The sequence below is a fragment of the Podarcis erhardii genome, assembly GCF_964252035.2.
Source record: "Podarcis erhardii genome assembly, chromosome: 14".
Lineage (NCBI taxonomy): Eukaryota > Metazoa > Chordata > Lepidosauria > Squamata > Lacertidae > Podarcis > Podarcis erhardii.
This window is the reverse complement of record NC_138503.1, coordinates 23771810-23791105: the sequence shown is the minus strand read 5'-3', so window position 1 is coordinate 23791105 and position 19296 is coordinate 23771810. Positions and strand designations below refer to the sequence as shown.

The following is a 19296-nucleotide window of genomic DNA, read 5'->3' as shown; positions in this document are numbered from 1 at the left end:
TATAAGCATTCACTGTTTAAAGAGAACTAAGAGCCCATAATCAAGTCAATGGTAGAAAAGCAGAGGGAGAATTCTGATGTCAACGTGAAGAAAGGTACAGAAGCTACTGGAAGATACAGTAAAGAAGCCCATGACAAGTCATGATAAATGGGTCGTTATAAAATTCATGTTTAGGCCGCACCGGTCTGGGGATAATGCCATTCGTCATGGCAACACAAGGGCACTAATGAGCCCTCATTGCATATTCATGGCTGTGGAGTCTGTGTGTGTGTGTGTGACTCTCTGTCCCCCCCTCCCCATCCTAAACCAATGCCTAGTAAATATCCTCTACCTCTAAGCTGAAACTCGGCGTTGACTCTCTCTTATTTGTGATGTTGCAGCAATTATACTGTAAAAGTGCTGCCCAAGATTGATTGCTTGGATCTGTGGTTCAATTGTAAATTAGAAATACACATCCTCCCTGGGGATCCACAGCCCCCTATTTGTGATTAAGAAAAAAGCCCCATAATAGACTAATAGCCAAAGTTCCCTCTCTTTTACTTTCAGGCAATTAGCTTGATGAAATGGCCTCTTTCTGTGCGCGCTAGAAGTGTAAACCGATATCATAATGAAGTATATGATGTTTATTCTATTATTTTCACCTTCTTGTGTATGGGGAACAAGGCGATGGTGGGGGGGGGACAGGGAGAGAGAATGCATAAGTAATGGGCTGCTTTGTGTGGTGACTTTACTAAGAGTAAAGCAAAGATCTTCCTGAAAGAGGCAGGGAGCCTTGCTGTGGGTCTTTAAATTAAGCCAGTGAGGGTGTAGGTTTCCACTCAGAGACCCTATGCTCTGCTCCAGGAATCCTGTTCTTTTATTTTTAGAGGAAAGGGTTGAAGGGGGACCTGGAAGTTGAAAACACATCCTTCAAAGAACTTTGCATTAGCTAAACTGGCAGTTCTTCCCACATGAGATGGGCCTCCCAGAGAAAACCCTAGAGGGGTGGAAAGGGTTCCAGATTTGAGAGGGCCCTGGACAATGCATCATCTGGCAGCGCCCATCATAAGAACGTCAAAAGAGCCTGCTGGATCAGGCCAGTAGCCCATCTAGTCCAACATCCTGTTCTCACAGTGGCCAACCAGGTGTCTTTAGGAAATCCACAAGCAGGAACTGAGCATGAGAGCACAGCTGCCATCCCTCCTGTAGTTTCCAGAAACGCGGCTGAGGTTGTCAGTGGGTCTGGTTTGGCTTACCTGGCTCAAAGCAGTGCTGAGTGGCCAGCAATAGGCACATAGGTTCAGGAAATTATAAGGGTGGCTAAATCTGGCCACATGGCACATCTTCCTGGTCAGGGGGTGGGGCAATTGAGGAAAAGGCAAGACAAGCCTTGTCAGGGGCCTGACTGCTGGGACCTGGAAATTACCAGAAGATGCTGGTTGCTGGCACCAGCCTTGCTAGGGAGTTCTGAAGAGTGGTGAGATGTAGAGAAGAATCTTCCATTGTCTGCACTGAGCAGACAAGGACAGCAAATTAAAATGCACATGGCAACTGTTTGTTAAGGGTTGTTATGGGGTGTTAGGAGACCCTTATTCCCCACACAAAGCTACAGTTTTCAGAGTGGGTTAAAAATCAACCCTTCTCCCCTGTGAATCCAGAGAATTGTAGTTGTGTGAGGGGAATAGGCATCTCTAAACAACTCTTAACAAACTACAAGTCACAGGATTCTCCATGGTTGTTCAGGTGGTATAATAGTGAGGTTCTGACCCTATAAAGGTGTTTTCACATATGAAGTCACCTTTTCACCAGTCTCGAAGTGTTGTTTCACACAGAAGGAAAAGCAAAGGGACTGGCTATTTGTAACACAAATAAACATTTTAACCAATGCCGTCTTCATTTTTAAGTTTTGCATTGCAAACTCCACAGAAGCAGGAGCCTCACTTGTGAAAACTCTCCTTGCTGCGTGCCATATTTTTGTGTGTGTGTGTTTTGTATAAACTTGTACATCATTGTCTTTTTGCCTGACAGTCGCAGCATTTAAAATATGTTGGGGGTGACACCATCCTTTCACCTAGTCCAGACATATATTACACAGAGGATGTTCTCATAAACAAGGCACTGCAGGCTCTGATCTTATCACTTGCCTCTTCCTTCTTTTCAGCTCCATTCAATGACATGCATTTCTGCTAAACTTTGCTCCAGTTTCTGCTCAGGGGGCAGGAAGGGGGAGGAAATCACGCTAGGAGCAGCAAGCTATGCTGCAAATCAGGATGGGCAAGTCAGGTGCTGGGGGAGGCCAGCAGGGCAGCATGCTTTGCAATGCAGTTTTCTTGCTGGTCCGAGCTAAATAAATAAATGAGGCCTTTTTGTAGGATATGTGATCTTAGGAAGCAGACATACTATATCTGCCCATTGTTCCATCTACCTTAAGGACAGGGAACCTCATGACCAGAGACTGAATGTGGCCCTCCAGACCTCTCTCCCTGGCCCCCAAGAATCTCCCCAGGCCACACCCCTTTCTACCCCAACACTCTTCTTGAGCATTTTTGGCTTGGCTGGAATGTGCCACTAAAGTCTAATCAGGCCTCTTGCTTGCCTGGACGGAGGGCAGTGTGTGACTGTATGTGTAGAAATTAACTTGCTGAACAGATATACCAGTAACACCTGTTATTCCCCTCGCTTTTGTTTCTGGCCCCACCCACCCACCCCCCGGTTTTTTTTAAAAAAAGTTTGCCTAGAAGTGAAAATGGCCCCCAGGCTGGGAAAGGTTCTGGATGCTTGATCGAGCTTGATAACAGTAAGATTTAGCATTGGTGCAGCACTTCTAAGGCTTCAAAGCACTTCCTATGCATGGTCTTCTTGTAATCCTTGCCTCTTCAGACAGTGATAAGGAACCAGTTACCCTGCAGGAGCATAATTGGGTTAGACTGATGGGAGTTGGAGTCCACTCAATATCTGGAGGCCCACAGGCACCCAAACACTGTCGCATGTAAAGTCTGTATTATCTCCCTGCAGCACACATTACAAATGGTGGGGGGCGGTGTCAGAGACCAGGAGAGAGGAGCTTCTGAGAGGGTTTGTGGCAGAGGCAAGACTTGAATCAGGGTCTTCCTCTTTCATAACCCAGCTTCCAGCTTCTTAGTCACTACACTGTAGTGGCTCGATGTTATGCCAGCTCAACATTGTCTTTGCTGACTCCAGGGAATGTTACCTGTGCCATCTAGAAACTTAACCTGGGGTATTTTGAGTGAAAAACATGTGTGCTACCACTGAGCTATGGCCCCTTCTCTGTTGGTTGCAGTTTTGCAGAAATAATCTATTGAAAGTTAGTGGTCCCAGTGCTTAATCAAAGGCCACATGCCAAGCTATGACTCTGGATTTAGTTCTTTCACACTGATTGGCTGAAAAGCTGTGATGTCACAGAAGCCATTGGCATGTTTGCAGATCAGCTGCAGTGAGAGAGGAGGTGAGGCTGAATTTTACAGACTGATTTGGTCTAACCAGCTAGTTTTTTTGGTTGGAGTTCAACTATATTTTTAAAAGTGATATATGTGTGAGGGAACTGGCACATTCTTACTTTTTTATTCGGGCAATTTGCACAATGCTTTTCGTTTTCTCTAGCAATATAACAGTTTTTAAAAGCAGATGTTAGCAACCTTTTTTTCCTCCTAGTGGCAGCAACCAAGCTTTGCCAAAAGTTAATTCCTTACAATGAAATTAATCCCAGAGGTGTAAATATCTTCAAGATCTGCCAGGTCTTTTAAGATGTGCCAATGGCAAGATCAGGCAATTAGAACCGTTCTCCATAAGTGCTGGAGCCTTACAACATTAATAGATCATTTTAATGGGGGGAATTTTTAAAATTTGTATTTAATTTGCATGATTACGATGCTGAGTGTGCTGCGGACAGCTGAGTCAGAGGGAGAGTTATTGCAGCTATAGTCATTGTGCGTTGGATTCAAGGATCTGGGACAGAAGTCTAAAACTGGGCACTCTTGCATCTTCTTGGCTATATGAACATTTTAAAGAAAGTACTTTCCAACTAATGTATGACTGAAATCATGGATGCCAGAAGTAATCCCTTACATGGAACTGTCCTGGTCCATCTCGGCCAACAGTTTGTTGAGCAGCTGCAGCTGTCCAGGATTTCAAGCAGAGAGAGATCTTCCTCAACTCTACCACTTGAGACTCTTTAAAAGTGGGAGAAGCCAGAGATCTAGTCTTGGGACTGTCTGCACGATTGTCCACTGACGTTTGGATCCTCCCCTTGTCTAGAGCCAACAGATCAGATTCCTCACTGGCCATCCTTCAGTGAACACCACTTGATTCCATCTCTTTCTGACCTCTCAGTACCACTGCAATGCCCACTCTAAGTGCTTTCCAGCTCCAATCGAACTGCCAGTGAATATCCACACAATCACTTGCGTGATGGATTTTGTTATCCGATCAGTTAATTGCCAAGCATGTTGTGTGTTTGTAGTACTAAAAGTGTGCTGAATATTCTACGGTTTCTACACAATGATTTTGTATTCTATACAATTATTTTGCAGACGTACTATGATGCCTTTCCCCCCAAAAAAGAAGCCACATTTTTTTATCCTCTTTGTTGTGGCCATTTCCCCTGGCTGTTGTTCTGTGGCTATTTCCCCTCTCATTGCTGCATCTTTCACCTGCTTGGAGTAGTCATATAAGTGATTCCAACTAATCAGGGAACACAGGGTAAAGAGAACCTTACTGTGCCACAAAGCCAATGGGACTTAGCAGTGTGGCAAATGAAGTCATTTGGGGGCAAAAACAAATGTGGGGAATACAGATGAATGTGGGGTGGTGTGTGTGTGTGTGTTGCAAACGATGCCCCAAAAAATCATTACGAAAAAGAGCTGTGCATTCTTGAAATGTTCCCTAAAAATGTGACTAGTGCCAAAATACTCAGAATTCAGCCCCCAGCAGCATTAACACATGCCTTTGGGTTTTGTTTTTTTCCTTTTTCCCCCTTTTCCTTTTTGCCTGAAAACCTTTCCAAAAATAAGACTAATTGTTCAGAATAATAATCTTTCAACAGTAGCTCATAATCCTGCCCATGTCTCTCCATTTCATTCTTGTTCATGTAAAATGTGGTCTACAGAGAACACAGACTTCAAAACATTCCTGGCTTCCTTATGCAATCCCACGTCCCCCATTTCTTTGCTGCACTAGGTGCAAATATTGGGGCCCTTCTAATACTGAGAAGGAAAATATCACATCTCTTTCCCCCCCCCTTCCTTCCCCCCTTCCTTATTGAATTTATTTTGCTTACATTTTCACAGCCCAAGGAAACAGAATGCATTTTTTTTTCTAATCTTCCCAATGTAATGGAATTTGTTAGGATGTAACATGAGAACTTTGAACAACGAATTTGCAGTGTCGCTTCCCCCCGGAGGAAACGCCATTTCTGCTGTCTGTAACCGCTTTCATCTCATACAAGATTGTTTGACTTCTGCCACACTTTCTCAGCTCTCCAGCCAAGGATTCTTTGCCTTCCTCCCCATCTCCTTTCTAGTATGAGCTGCTGTTTTTCATTTCCACCACCCCTCCCCCCCCTAAAAAATAAAACCATTCTGAAGAGGATTAGAAATACGAGCTCTTCAGGCCATGCGCACCGTATCTTTGAGGAAATTCTCCAAGGAGATGTGTGTGTTTTCAAGTTGCTGGAGTGGGAATCCCATTTGATAATGGAAAAGTGCTCCAAGGTATGAATTGTGCCTCTGATGTTCCTCAACATGCACGTCTGAAGTCCGTAGCCACTGAACTTTCTTAAGGCTGGGGTTTTTGAAATTTGTTTTTCTATCCATCTCGCCAGACAAAATTTCCAGGTCTGGAGATGCAGACAAGCAGTAATTTGTTTTGGTTTTCCTCCTCTGAGAAGTGACTTCAGAAGTCATAATGGGACGTGTAAGTTATCGCTTGGGGGGTGGAATTTAAGAGCAAGGGGCTATTCAAAAATCAGACTCCCGCTCCACTTGCAGTCCAAAGCGATACAGTTCAAGAAGACTTTTGCCACTGCTTCTGCTGTTTCGGTGAACTAACATCATTGTCCTTGCCAGAACCTCAGTGAAGAATGTTGATCTGTTCTCTGTCGAAGAAGCTGCAAAAGAATTGTGCCCTTTAAAGAGAGAAACAAGCCCCAAATGCATGGGGCAACTTTCTAAAAACCAAACCAGTCTTCCTGAGCATGTTAAAATTTCCCCTCTCCCCTTCCTCAGTTTTGTTTCAGATATATGCAGGTCTTTTGCAAAGCTCCAACTCAATGTTACCTTAATACATGAGCTTGCACATTGCCTGCTGTATCAGGCCAAAGGCCCGTCTAGTACAGCTTCCTGTTCCCCACAGTGGCCAATCAGATGCCTCTGGGAAACCAACAGGGAAGGAACGAGCACAACAGCCCTCTTCCTAATGTTGATCCCCAGAATCTGGTATTCAAAGGGAGGTGGACTGATGGACTGATTCAACATAAGGCAGTTTCCTATCCCTTGAATCTGCCTCCCCATGGGGGGTTTTACTTGAGGGTGGGCAAATCTACTTCTCTTTGTTTCTCTCAGATTCTCATTTTTCTGGTCTTTAGTTCAGTTCTCCACATTAGTTAGCAATTTTTTAAAAATTATGAAAATTCACGAGCATTTTAATGTGAATTTTTCTCACTATACATTTTTTCATATGACATTTTGCCTAATGGACCCATTTTTATGGAACTTGTTTTTCCTAATACTTTTTATTTCCCTCAACAGAATGCATTTTTATATGTTATTTTCACTAATATAGGCACTCCTTACCTTAATACGGTGATACCTTGGTTCTTGAACTTAATCCGTTCCGAGAGTCCATTTGACTCCCAAAACCATTTGAAAACCAAGGCACAGCTTCCGATTGGCTGCAGGAGCTTCCTGCACTCAAGGGGAAGCCGTGTCAGACATCCAGCTTCCGAAAAACGTTCGCAAACCGGAACACTTACTTCCAAGTTTGCAGTGTTTTGTTTGGGAGCCAAGCTGTTCGGGTACCAAGGTACCGCTGTATATGCATTATTGTGCCCATGACTTGACAGGAGAACTGCATTGCAAAATTCAGAGCTGTGCAGATTTCAAAAGATAGCTGTGTTTCAGTTCATACGTGTGAATTGTGTGCATTCAGCTTTAAATGCATACTCCATCCCCAGTTGCAGTACATAAGAAGAACTTTGCTGCCAGATCAGACTGAAGGCCCATTTAATCCAACATCCTGTTCTCACAAGGGCCAAGCAAGTGCATACTGAAAGACCAGAAGCAGGACCTGAGAGCAACAGGATTCTCCCCTCCTGCAATTTGCAGAAACTGGTGTACAGAGGCATACTGCCTTCATCAATGGAGGTAGAGCATAGCCATTGTGCCTAATATCCATGGAAAGCCATATTCTCCATGAATTTGTCTAATCCTCTTTTAAAGCCTCTCCCTTTTTTTTCCTTCCTTCTTTCCTCTTCCCCTTGCAACTGCCAAAATTTAAGCCTTTTTCTTGTTGCTTAGGTTGCTATATATATAGGACATGGGTGGTGCTGTGGGTTAAACCACAGAGCCTAGGGCTTGCTGATCAGAAGGTTGTGGTTCGAATCCCCGTGACAGGGTGAGCTCCTGTTGCTCGGTCCCTGCTCCTGCCAACCTAGCAGTTCGAAAGCATGTCAAAGTGCAGGTAGAGAAATAGGTACCACTCTGGCGGGAAGGTAAATGGCGTTTCCGTGCGCTGCTCTGGTTCGCCAGAAGTGGCTTAGTCATGCTGGCCACGTGACCCGGAAGCTGTCTGCAGACAAACGCCGGCTCCCTCAGCCAATAAAGCGAGATGAGCGCTGCAACCCCAGAGTCGGTCACAACTGGACCTAATGGTCAGGGGTCCCTTTACTTTTACCTATGTCGCTATCTAAATCATTACGTGCTGATAGAGCTATATGAACAATGAGCAATTGTGAACTATGAACCAACAGTCTATAAAGTGTGTGCTTTGTATACAGAAAGTTCCAGGTTCAACACCTGACATCTCCATGTAGGGATGGGAAGACCCCTGTCTAAAACACTGAGGAGCATCTACCCATCAGGGTAGACCAGGGCCAGGGAACTTCCAGACTACAGGCCTAAGCAGCCCACCAAGTCTTCCTCTGTGCCCTTCCAGCCTTTGACTTGATGATCCAGGGGCAGGACAGTCAATGGGATAGAGCAAACATTCAACAACTAGCATATATAGTCAAGCTGGGACAAAGCACTTTTGATGCCTCTTGCACAGGCTCCACTGGCCAGAGAAACCTCTCTGTCTGGCCCAGCACTATGATGGAGATGTGTATTGTACACCCTCTGCTCAACAGGAAGATGGGTGCCTCTGTGTGTGTGCACCTGTGGCAACTGCATGTGGGCGACGGAGCCAAGATATTCTGATGCAATTGGCCAAAGATTCTGGGCAGATACACCAGGCCGGTACAGCAGCCACTGCAATGACTGGGCTCTTTGCTAGTAAACAGCAGTTCTTGAAACAGGCAGCTTCCAGTGCCCTTCAACTCTTTCCTTGCACCGCCTCTGGGGGTCTGCTTTGTCAACGGACCTGGTGTTACCATGCCGTCACTCTTCCAGGCAGCCATAGACAGAGATTTATCCCTGACTTACCAAGGGTGAATGTCGACTGTGCTGTTTTAAGCTGTAATGGTGATTAAATCATAGAACATTCGCTATTGTGTGTCCCTCTGATTTTTATCTCCATCCTTTTCACATTTCTATTCACTAAGCGAAGGCATGAGGCTTAATGCAGTATTTCTGAAAGGTCCCTGGACAGATTTAGTGCTGGAAAGGAATATATATAGACAGCTGGAATGAGGTACCCTGTTTTTACTACAGCGAATGCCTTGTATTTTAATATGCTCTTCTAGCCAATGCTAAAATGCCTTCCTGGCATGTTCCTCCTAAGGTCATTGGTGTTATTTGGAGGTTTCAGACTTCCTAGATTTTGGCAGCACACTCCCTGGGATTTGGTAGATCAATAATGGAATTACAAATCCCTGTTTGCTGTTGTGCATGCTACCTTTCTACACACACACAAAGGTGTAAAGGTGTAGAATTACCTGCTTTCCTTCAAAAGCAAAGACAATGATCTAGTCCTCATGGAGAAAAGACTTGGATTGAATCTGCAAGCAGTCACTGTATTTGGGGAGGTGCTACTGGGTCAGGAATAGAACTGAGTTATCATGCCTTATTCTATATGCTTTTCAGTCAGGTGGCACACAGAGGAGTATGGGAGTCAGCCCAAGAACAGGAAGACTCCAGTTCAATGCAGTTTAAATAGCTGACCAAATAGTTCTTAATGAGAGAAGAAGAAGCTCTGATTCAATAAAAACACAAAACATTCTTGCTGCAAAGTCAATCCAGAACAGCCTTCTGATTCGGACAATGACCAGTCAGATACAAGGGTGACCAAGGGGGCTACCCTCCATATGATGCTGAAAGAAAGCACCCACCCTCCTTGACCACTGGCCAGGCTGGCTGTGTCTGATTGGAGTTGTGGTCCAACGACATCCCTCGTTTCCTTTCTCCAATCCCCACTATTCAGTAGCATGCAAAGTGGCATGCTTTGATTCAGTGCTTTGAACATCATGCCTAATAGGTGGCTTTTCCTCTACACTATTCTAGATCAGCCAATGGTCTCCCACAGTAGAAGGCCGCTTTCTACTGCAACAAGGACCATAGCATACAGAAGGTCCCGGGTTTAATCCCAAGGATCCCCAAGTAGAGCTGGGAGAGTCCCTGTTCCTGAAACCCTGGAGAGCTGCTATCAGTCGGTATTGCTGATGGAACAATGTTCTAACTTATTATAAAGCAATTTTGTGTGGTCCTATGTTCCTATCCCATTTTTGTTCATCAGACCTCTACAGTTCTATGATTCTGTGACCTCAAAGTGGGTATACACAGGAGAGGTCCCTAGGTAGTCTCCCATCCATGGAGACTTGAGACCCAAAGTAAGCTTAGCTTCAGCAAAGTGAAGCCGATATGATGGATGCAGCGTTCGGTGATGTCATCATTACTGACAAAATAAATAACTAAAATGGACGTTAGTTCAGCCAGCCTTTTTAAGGATTCAGCCTGACCCAAGACCCAGATGAGCACTTTCCCAACTGCTATGAACCCCGGGGGCAAACCAAATCCCAACAGTTGTAAGCAATCACCACACCATATTCTCCAACTTGCGGCAGAGGAAAATTTGGATGCTTATCCTTTGTGGTCGTGCTCCCATGCACGTCACAAGACTCATGCAAGCGCACAACACCACAAAATGTGCATCTTTCAAGGCTGAGCTCCCACAGGAGTCAAAACAGGACATCCCAGGATCCAGACAGAAGCTGGAATGTCTTCTGTAATTCTAGGATGTCCCATTCAAAGCAGGACAGTTGAAGCGTATGCTACACCTGTTATCTATCCATACAAACTGATCCATGAGATTATCAGGCTGTATTTTGGATGTCACCAAGGTCTCAGGGAGCAAAGACTAAATAACCATTCCCTGCTTCTCAAGGCCTTAGGCAGAATTAGCCAAATAGCACAGCAACCATTCTGACCAAAGAGATTCAAGACACTGGTTTTAGAACCAAGGCTTTGCCTGGATTGTCCCTGGGTCTGACTCGGTATAAGGTGCCTTCCTTTTTTACTAAAGGTAGCCCAAGAAATTGATAAGTGTGGTAGGAATGAGGAACTGAATCGTCTTACTTGGACATCTGCTACTATATGAACAGTACATTACGATGGAAAACTCCAAAGTTGAGATTTTCTCCATCAAATCAACATTACAGACTTATAATGCATTCTTTAATTAGATGTCGCTATTAACTGGACTGTTGCGTGATTTAAATCTGGATGTTAATCTCCGTCATTCTACGCTGCCATAGTTTTTATGACATCGAGCGAGTGACTCCTTTATGTAGTAATCTATCTGAAAACCACCTTATTCCCCCCTCTTTCTTTTTTTAGAAGAATAAAGGACATGAGATTGAAATGAAAGCTTTTCTGAGCCCGTCCATTAGTAATTTTCTGCTTAGTATTTGAAAAATGGCTCGTTTTAATTGCTTCACAGAGGAGAAAGCTATCAAAGCTAATGCTCTTTCTTTCCAAACTTTTGTAATTATTTCTCTTGGACTCTTATTTGAAATGGCTTGAAAATATTTTCATTAAAATGTAGATTTTTCCCCCACCCTTCTCTCTCTCTCTCCTCTCTCTCTGTGTGTCTGTATGTCTGTCTGTCTCTCTTTCAAATGGGCTTCGATTCCCCAGTGCTTACCCACCCACCCCACCCCCACTTTTTCTTTGTTTGGCTACTAGCTTTTAACTATGTATAGATGAAATCCAACATTTGAAAATAGGAATGAGGGGACATGTCATTAGCATTGCTAATATTGACTGGGATTTTATCAGGTTTGGATTTCATATCAAACTGCACGGTTTCCAAGGACAACAATGTTTATGGGAATGTTCTCTCATTCCTGCCACTCCCTGTCTACACTCCACCCAAAAAAAGAAAAATTCTGAAGATTCACTCAAATAGTTTGACCCTTGTGTTTTCCCTCTTGAACTTTGTGAAGTCAATCTAATCCAGTACAGTGGTACCTCGGGTTACATACGCTTCGGGTTACAGACTCCGCTAACCCAGAAATAGTACCTCAGGTTAAGAACTTTGCTTCAGGATGAGAACAGAAATCGTGCACCAGCGGAGCAGCAGCAGCAGGAGGCCCCATTAGCTAAAGTGGTGCTTCAGGTTAAGAACAGTTTCATGTTAAGAACGGACCTCCGGAACGAATTAAGTACTTTACCTGAGGTACCACTGTATCTTCTTTTCCACTGGGGCCAGCCATATTCTGCTTCGAATCATTGGAACATAAGAAGCTGCTTTATACTGAATCAGACCATTGATCCATCTAGTTCAGTATTGTCCACACTGACTAGCAAGAGCTCTCCAGGTATTCAGGCAGGGCACCTTTCCCAGGCCTATCTGAGACGTGCAGGGGGTTGAACGTGGGACCAAATAAGGTGCTCTATCACTGAATCACCTCCTATTGTTGCTCCCTAGCAAATGGCATTCAGAGGCCTCTGAACCTGAAGGTAGCCTCTCAGTTGCTTATTTTGTAGCCTCTCCTCCATGAATCAAAGGCTGTATCTCAGTGGAAGAGCAGGTGCTTTGCATGCAGAATATTATATACTTATTTTAGATCCCACCTTTCTCACGAGGGTAGGTCCCAAGGCAGCTCACAGCATCGATTAAAACACATGCATCAACGTAATTATTTTTTAAATTAAAAACAAAATTTTAAAGGGAAAAAAATCAATTTGAATGTTCCTGATATGAGAAGGTCCAAGTTATGGGCATGGTCTCACAGAGACCAAGTTGTCCCCACCACTATTCTCCTGGAAGTCCCCTAGATTCTCCTTCCCTCTCTCCTCTTCCACACGCCACTCAAGCCTTGTAGGGCAACTAGAGGGACCGCTAGGGGTTGCCATAAGAAGAGGAAATGCAATGCCCCTCCCCCCCCCAAAAAAGAGAGGACTGAATAAAGCACACATATTTGCATACAATTTACATATGTATAGTAATAGATGCAAAAATAGAAATAATTGCTATCTACTGAAAGCTGCAGTGTATCTCACCCTAGTGGGGAATACTGCACCAACATGACTGGTGCACTTGTTCAGTTTGAGGGCCTGAAGCTTTCTGTTGTCTGCCCTCCCTTCTTATAGCTCTTTGCCTTTAAGCCAAACCCTCCAAGTGTCCCTGTTTTCCAGGGATGTCCCTTATTTAGAGAAGCTGTCCCAGTTTCTGACTGGATCCTGGAATGTCCCGCTTTTCCTTAGGATGTCCCTATTTTGATTGGAGAAATGTTGGAGGGTATGGAGTTATCCAACCCCTGAACCATCTGAAGGCAATCCTTTATAGGGAAGGGGTTTTTTAATGTTTAACGTATTATTATGTTTTTATATATGTTGGAAGCTGCCCAGAGTGCTGGGGCAACCCAATGAGATGTTGTTGTTGTTGTTTAGTCGTTTAGTCGTGTCCAACTCTTCGTGAACCCATGGACCAGAGAACGCCAGGCACCTCTGTCCTCCACTGCCTCCCAATGAGATGTGTGGGGGTATAAATAGTAAAATTATCATTATGGAATGGGACATCTCTATTTTCATCTGAGAAATGTTGGAGGGTATGCTTTAAGCTAGTTTTAGACCAGACAGCCCTTTAAATAGAGGACTCCTTCAAACAGAGGGCTGTCCTCTGTAAAGTAGGAGACAGGGGCATCCTAAACCCAACCCTTCAAGCTGGGATGCCTCTACTCTAGGCTTGAGAGGGCCCTAAACAACATGCCCTCTAGTTGACTCCTTCCAATATCAGTAGGTCACCGGTGACAGAGCCACAGTTGGCAAAGGCAAGTCACCAGTTTAAATTTCCCACAATGCTCTGGTGCAGCATCTTCCAACAAGCCTCTCTACCGGCCCCTCAGCACTCTCCTAGACCACACCTCCTACTGGCCCTGCTTCTGGAATGTGTCCTTGAATTGGAGTAAATGCCTTGTGCTTCCTGGATGGAGGATACAGAAGGGAGTGTCAAAACTAACCTACTGTGCAAATTTTGCATTAATTGTTCTCCCTCCCTTTGCCTCTAGCCCTGCCAACCACTCTAGCCCTGCCAACCACTGGCATGTGTGGCCCCTGGAAGGTTGCTCAGAAAGCAGTGTGGCCCTCAGACTGAAAAGCTTCCCCAGCTCTGGCCTCCACCATGTATGAATCTGTGTTTCTGTTCCCCACCCCTATCATTTGGTAAATGGTCAGTGATCCAAGCTATTCTCTCTCTCTCTCTCTCTCTCTCTCTTATGTTCCTTTCAAACCCTCCTACTCCAATTTGACTGGTGTGAGAGGTAGTAGCATCACATGCACACAATGTCTCTCCCCCCCCCCCAGCAAGGCAATGAATGAGAAGGAAAGAAAGAAAGAAAGAAAGAAAGAAAGAAAGAAAGAAAGAAAGAAAGAAAGAGCCCCCAGGCCTGGTCTGCACCACTGCTCCCCTACCCTCTGAAGCCATTATGAGCAAGGCTCACTAATTATAACTCCATGGCTAGATGCCCTCCTAAGGCTGTTGTGCTCAGCAGATATGCCTCCTGAAGGAGATATGAGTGAGCTCAGGTAATTCAGAACAGGGAATGCATTTGGGCAGAGGGGGGAGTATGTTATTTTGCTGCTTTTTTTTTTTTTTTAATTATCAAGAACACATTTTTGGCCCTTAAGTGTCCTACTGCACCAGCGACATCATCCCAGCAGCCATTTTTCTAGTGTTTTCCTTCAGAGACAGCTGTTGCAGATAAGCATCTACAATTATAGATTCTGTTTCCTTTATATATATTTATAAAAAGACGACTGGAAGGAAGAAAGGGAAAGGCTTGGTTTGCTTCTCTATATGGCTGGCAGGTGTTTATTTTACTGCAATGTGTGCTTAGGGGATACCCCAGTAAACTGAGGAACAATCAACATCAACACGCTCTTTGGTCTTATTCCTTCTACTAACTTTGACGTTGTTGTTGTTGAAATGCCTTTACTCATTATTAGGGGGATCCTTTGTCTAGCTCACAGGTGAGCAGTCTGCAGGCCACACATGGCCTGCTTAGGCCTTCCCTAAAGCTCAGAAGGGATGTAAGGAGGCAATGATTTCTGTCCCATCCTGTGTTTGTCACAACCAGAACCTTTTCCATTCTGCTACAGTTCAGCTTATGCTGAAACATATGCTATTCATCTCACTAGTTCCTATGGCTGGATTTTGCCAACAAGAAAAACAACATCATTTTTAGTGGAAGACGAAATGCAGCAGAATGGAAACACTGCTACATGTGACGTATACCAGGTGGAAGGAAAATGATGCCTTATAATATCCCTGTTGTAAGAGGAAGGTAACAGGCTGAGGAGAAGAAGAGAAGTTGAAGAGTTTGGATTTGATAACCCGCTTTATCACTACCCAAAGGAGTCTCAAAGCGGCTAACATTCTCCTTTCCCTTCCTCCCCCACAAGAAGCACTCCGTGAGGTGACTGGGGCTGAGAGACTTCAGAGAAGTGTGACTAGCCCAAGGTCACCCAGCAGCTGCATGTGGAGGAGCGGAGACACGAACCTGGTTCCCCAGATTACGTGTCTACCGCTCTTAACCACTACACCACACCTCAAAATGTGTGGGTGTCAAAATGCCTTTAGGGAGCGGGAAGAACCCAAAAGGATGAAGGATGCTTCCAGGCTGCCAATATATTTGGGTAGAATTCAGTCACATAGCAGTAAATTCAGGCTGTGCCATTTACTAGACTTTGAGCCCAGCTCAACAACCTGTTGTCATAGTAGCCAACCAGAAGCCTGTAGGAAACTCACAAGCCAGGAGCTGAGCACAAAAGCAATCTTCTCCCCTCTATGCCTCCAAAGCATTGCTGCCTCTTCCTATTCAGGAACTCCACTAAAAAGTCTATGGGTTTTAGCTGAGAAACTGGTATATTAAAAAGATTGGTGGGTTTTAAAAAAACAAAACCAGTCACAATTCATAGTGTTAATGAATAGATGCATCGACTGGCAAACCAACTTTTCCGGGCTGCAAAAACAAAACAATCCCTCCATCTGAATAAAAGAACCATGTTTCCTAGCTAATATTTACACAAGCTCGTTCTTGCCCACAATGGCAAAGTCACTCACTTGGTTTTCTTCAATCTATTCTTCACCGCCCTCCTGGTAACATTTTCATTGTCAGCCCTGAGTTACTGTTTAATCCATGATCGCTTGATAAATGGAGTTCAATTGGAATACCTGTGTTAATTAAACCAAAGATGGAAGAGACAGCTTTCATTTCTTGCTGATAATTTTCTACAGCTTTGCTACAGCAGAGAGAGAGAGAGAGAGAGAGAGAGAGAAATATGAGGACTTTCTACACCCTTTTACCAAAATGGGGGGGAGAGAGACCCAGGAGTATTCAATAACACCTTCATATGATAATGCTTGCAATTGTTCAATATTCCTGGCTAATTCCTACACAGTCCTTTCGCCCTTTGCAAGTTAGAATTGCTGTTTCATGTCATGAAAACCATTTCCTGTGAGAATGTAGAGGAATTTCCAAAGATGTAATAGGTGAACAACGGACCCTATTTCACTGGCAGAATATCTGCTTTGCGTGCAGAAGGTCCAAGGTTCAACCCCTGGCACCCCCCAGTAGGGCAGGGAGTGTCCCTTGCCTGAAACCCTGGAGAGCCCCTGCCAGTCCGTGTAGACAGTACTGGAGATAGATGGACCAATTGTCTGACTCGGGGATTATGAGAGTTGTAGTCCAACTACATCTGAGGGATGCATCACGTAGCTCTATACACATTCATCTGCCAACAGCACATACACTAATGTGCTTAGTTCAGCCAAAACAGAACCGCATCTTGGTCCATTTATTCCAGGTACTCTGATTCTCAGCTTATTTGTTACAAGTAAACGAACTTCCTAAATATAACCGGGCCCTCCTATCTTGATCTCTTGCTAATTTTAGCATAACATTGCAAGAACTAGTAAGTTTGTTAGCTTAGATGGTTTTGAAACAATGTATGTGTTTGAGAAGGGGGTGTTATACTTTTAAACACACTCTGTGCAATTTGTGGTGGTCATCTTTAAAAATACTGCTCCATTATCCTTTTTCTCCCCATTTGGAATGAATGAGGCTAATTAATTTCAGGCCATACTTGATGAGGTCAGCACCAAACTAGGGGGTGCGTGCTAGACATTGCTAATCTCTTTCAGCTGAGAGTGATGAATTAAAGATGAAGCATGCCTTCACAGACCTAATTTAGAATGTATTTTTTAAAAAAAAAAAAACAAAAACCTACAGCAAATAATGCTATAGCATTCACAACAAAGGAAAACTTGTTCTTGTGGCTCCCATGTAGTGTTGATTTTGAAGAAATCTTTTATTCGCTTGGGGAGCCTGGCTGTGGATGGGTGGAACAGATCAGAAAATTGCAACATGGGCTTATGTGTGTGTGTGTGTGTGTGTGTGTGTGTGTGTGTGTGTGTGTGTAAAACTCACTAGTGTTTGATATCCAGTATGTATATCTGACATTGTTCACGCTTAATTAAGGGCTTCACTTATTGCACATTTAAGGTGTACACTTAAGATTATTTTAAATGCGGTTCCTTAAAATGTGGCATTCAGATGTGACAAACACCCATTTCATATAGATATGCTTGACAGAAACCCAGGCTTCACTGGTACAGTGCCAATCGAGATGATCATGGAGAACCATTCTTATATATCCCATCTCTTTAAATTCCCTTTAGAAGCAGTTGAGCAAAGAGCAAATTAGATTGGGACTGAATTGCAAAGCAATGGTTAACCCAATGCAAGGGTTAACTCAGTGCAAATCACCCTTTGCTAGCACACCCCACAAACCTGCTACTTTGCCCTGTTAGGGAACACATCTATAAACCCATATGTTTCTCCCCAATAAGACTCATTACAGCCTGAGTCAGGTGAGTCAAGTAATAGAATACACTGGAGAAAATGGAAGGGAGACGGTTTAACCCTTCCTGCAGCATGGTGATCCCAATCCAGTTTAGAGATATGAAACCTGATCCCAAATCTCCAAAGCCTGAATCTAGTTTACCCCTCAATAGCAAATGCAGGTTTGCTCCCCATAATTTGCTAAACAGTCCTTAGAACCAATCTATTTGTGAAACTCATGACACTCAGTCAAGCTGCTTTAGGTTAAAAAAGGCATATATATGCCTTTTTTTAACCTAAAGCAACTAAATAAATAGGTTGCAATCTGGTGGAGACGTTCTGTGTAGAGAGAAAGAGACTTCTTCAACCTTTCTGAGTATTTTTCCACATTCAGAATGTCGCCCACTCAACCTGGTGTTCCCCAAGAAGGAAAAGATGCCTGCAATATATGGACCTAAGTTAAAACTAGGTGGAAGATTTATACTAGTGCTTCAACTTTTAAATCTTCAGTCAACTGGTCAGAGTCAATTTTAGAGTTGCAAGTAAGAATGCAAGGAAAGGCTGCTGGATTAGGCCGATGACCTATCTAGTCCAGCATCCTGCTCTCACAGAGCCAACCAAATGCCTGTACACAACTGGCATGCCAGACCCAAGCACAATAACCGTCTCCCCTCCTGTGATTTCCAGCAACTGGTATTCAGAAGCATTACTGCCTCTGTCCATGGAGGCAGAGCATAACCATCTCAGCTAGCAGCCATTGATAACCTCTTCCAAAAATTTGTCTAATCCTCTTTTAAAGTCATCTAGGTTGGTGGCTATCACTGCCTTACAGCAAAATCCTATACATGTCTGTTCAGAAGAAAGTCTCAATGACTTCAGTGGGCCAGGTAGGGATGTAAAGAGGCACTGTTATCTCTCATATGCAGCACTGTTTCTGATCCACTGCAGTTCATCTTCCACCCAAAACTACATTATTGCTGTCAGCTGTGGCAAAATGATGTAATTCATGTAAATTGTGCAAATCATATTGTCATTAATAAGGTTACCAGATGTCCCCGTTTTCCGGGGACAGTCCCTGGATTTACAAATCAGTCGCCTGACAAAATCCTATCATTCCTACTGAAGTTGAAAAGTGTCCCTGAATTCATTGAAACAAATATGGTACCCTTGCATTATGTGATTCCACCCCCATTATTTCAATGCAATGGAAATGCAATGTGAATGTCATGTATGATTTGTGGACGGAACGCAACGACAATATAAGATTCACTGGATTTATTTCCATTCTGGATATGGGACAAATAAGCAAACATCAGCCATTTCTGTTTGTTGTCAGAATTCTCTGACATTCCTACTCCCAAGTAAGTGAATATAGGATTGCAGCCTATTAAATATATCTTATGTTTCAGTATCCCATCAGAAATGACTAATGATGTATGTTTGTTAAGGCAATTTATGACTCCAGTTAAAACCTCTGGGCACTGTGATCTTTTCCAGGTGAGCTGTACCTGTGATATACTTTGTTTTGGGGAGGTTTCTGCTTCCCAAATTCAAACTTTGTCTCCTTTCTTATCAACAGTGTGTGCATGATTATAATTGTTTCTTTAAAATGTTGCTGCATTTTTCCATGTTTTCCTGCTAGGTGGGTGGTGTAGATTATATGATAGCTTTTATCAGGCTGGCTTAATACAATAATAACATGTGCCCAGTTTCTGCCTGACAAAGAGGTGCATTCTTCAAGCACAAGGGAGGACTGTAGACCCTTTTCATGTGAGATACTAATGTGTCTCACAACTTTTCTTACA

General features: G+C 43.8%; 1 long non-coding RNA gene across 9 annotated transcripts in view; it reads right to left on the bottom strand.

Moving 5' to 3' along the window:
* The window catches only part of LOC309328930, a 67890-nt gene that overhangs the window by 15554 nt on the left and 33040 nt on the right, over positions 1–19296 (bottom strand). For 2 of the 9 annotated variants that reach the window (XR_014150899.1, XR_014150906.1), the window contains one exon: positions 2898–6103. The exons of 2 other annotated variants lie outside the window; for them this stretch is intronic. This is a non-coding gene — a long non-coding RNA (uncharacterized lncRNA). Of the gene's footprint in view, positions 1–2895; positions 6104–15711; positions 15891–19296 lie in introns of those variants that run through there. 5 more of the 9 variants (XR_014150902.1, XR_014150903.1, XR_014150900.1 and 2 more) reach the window with 5 other exon arrangements.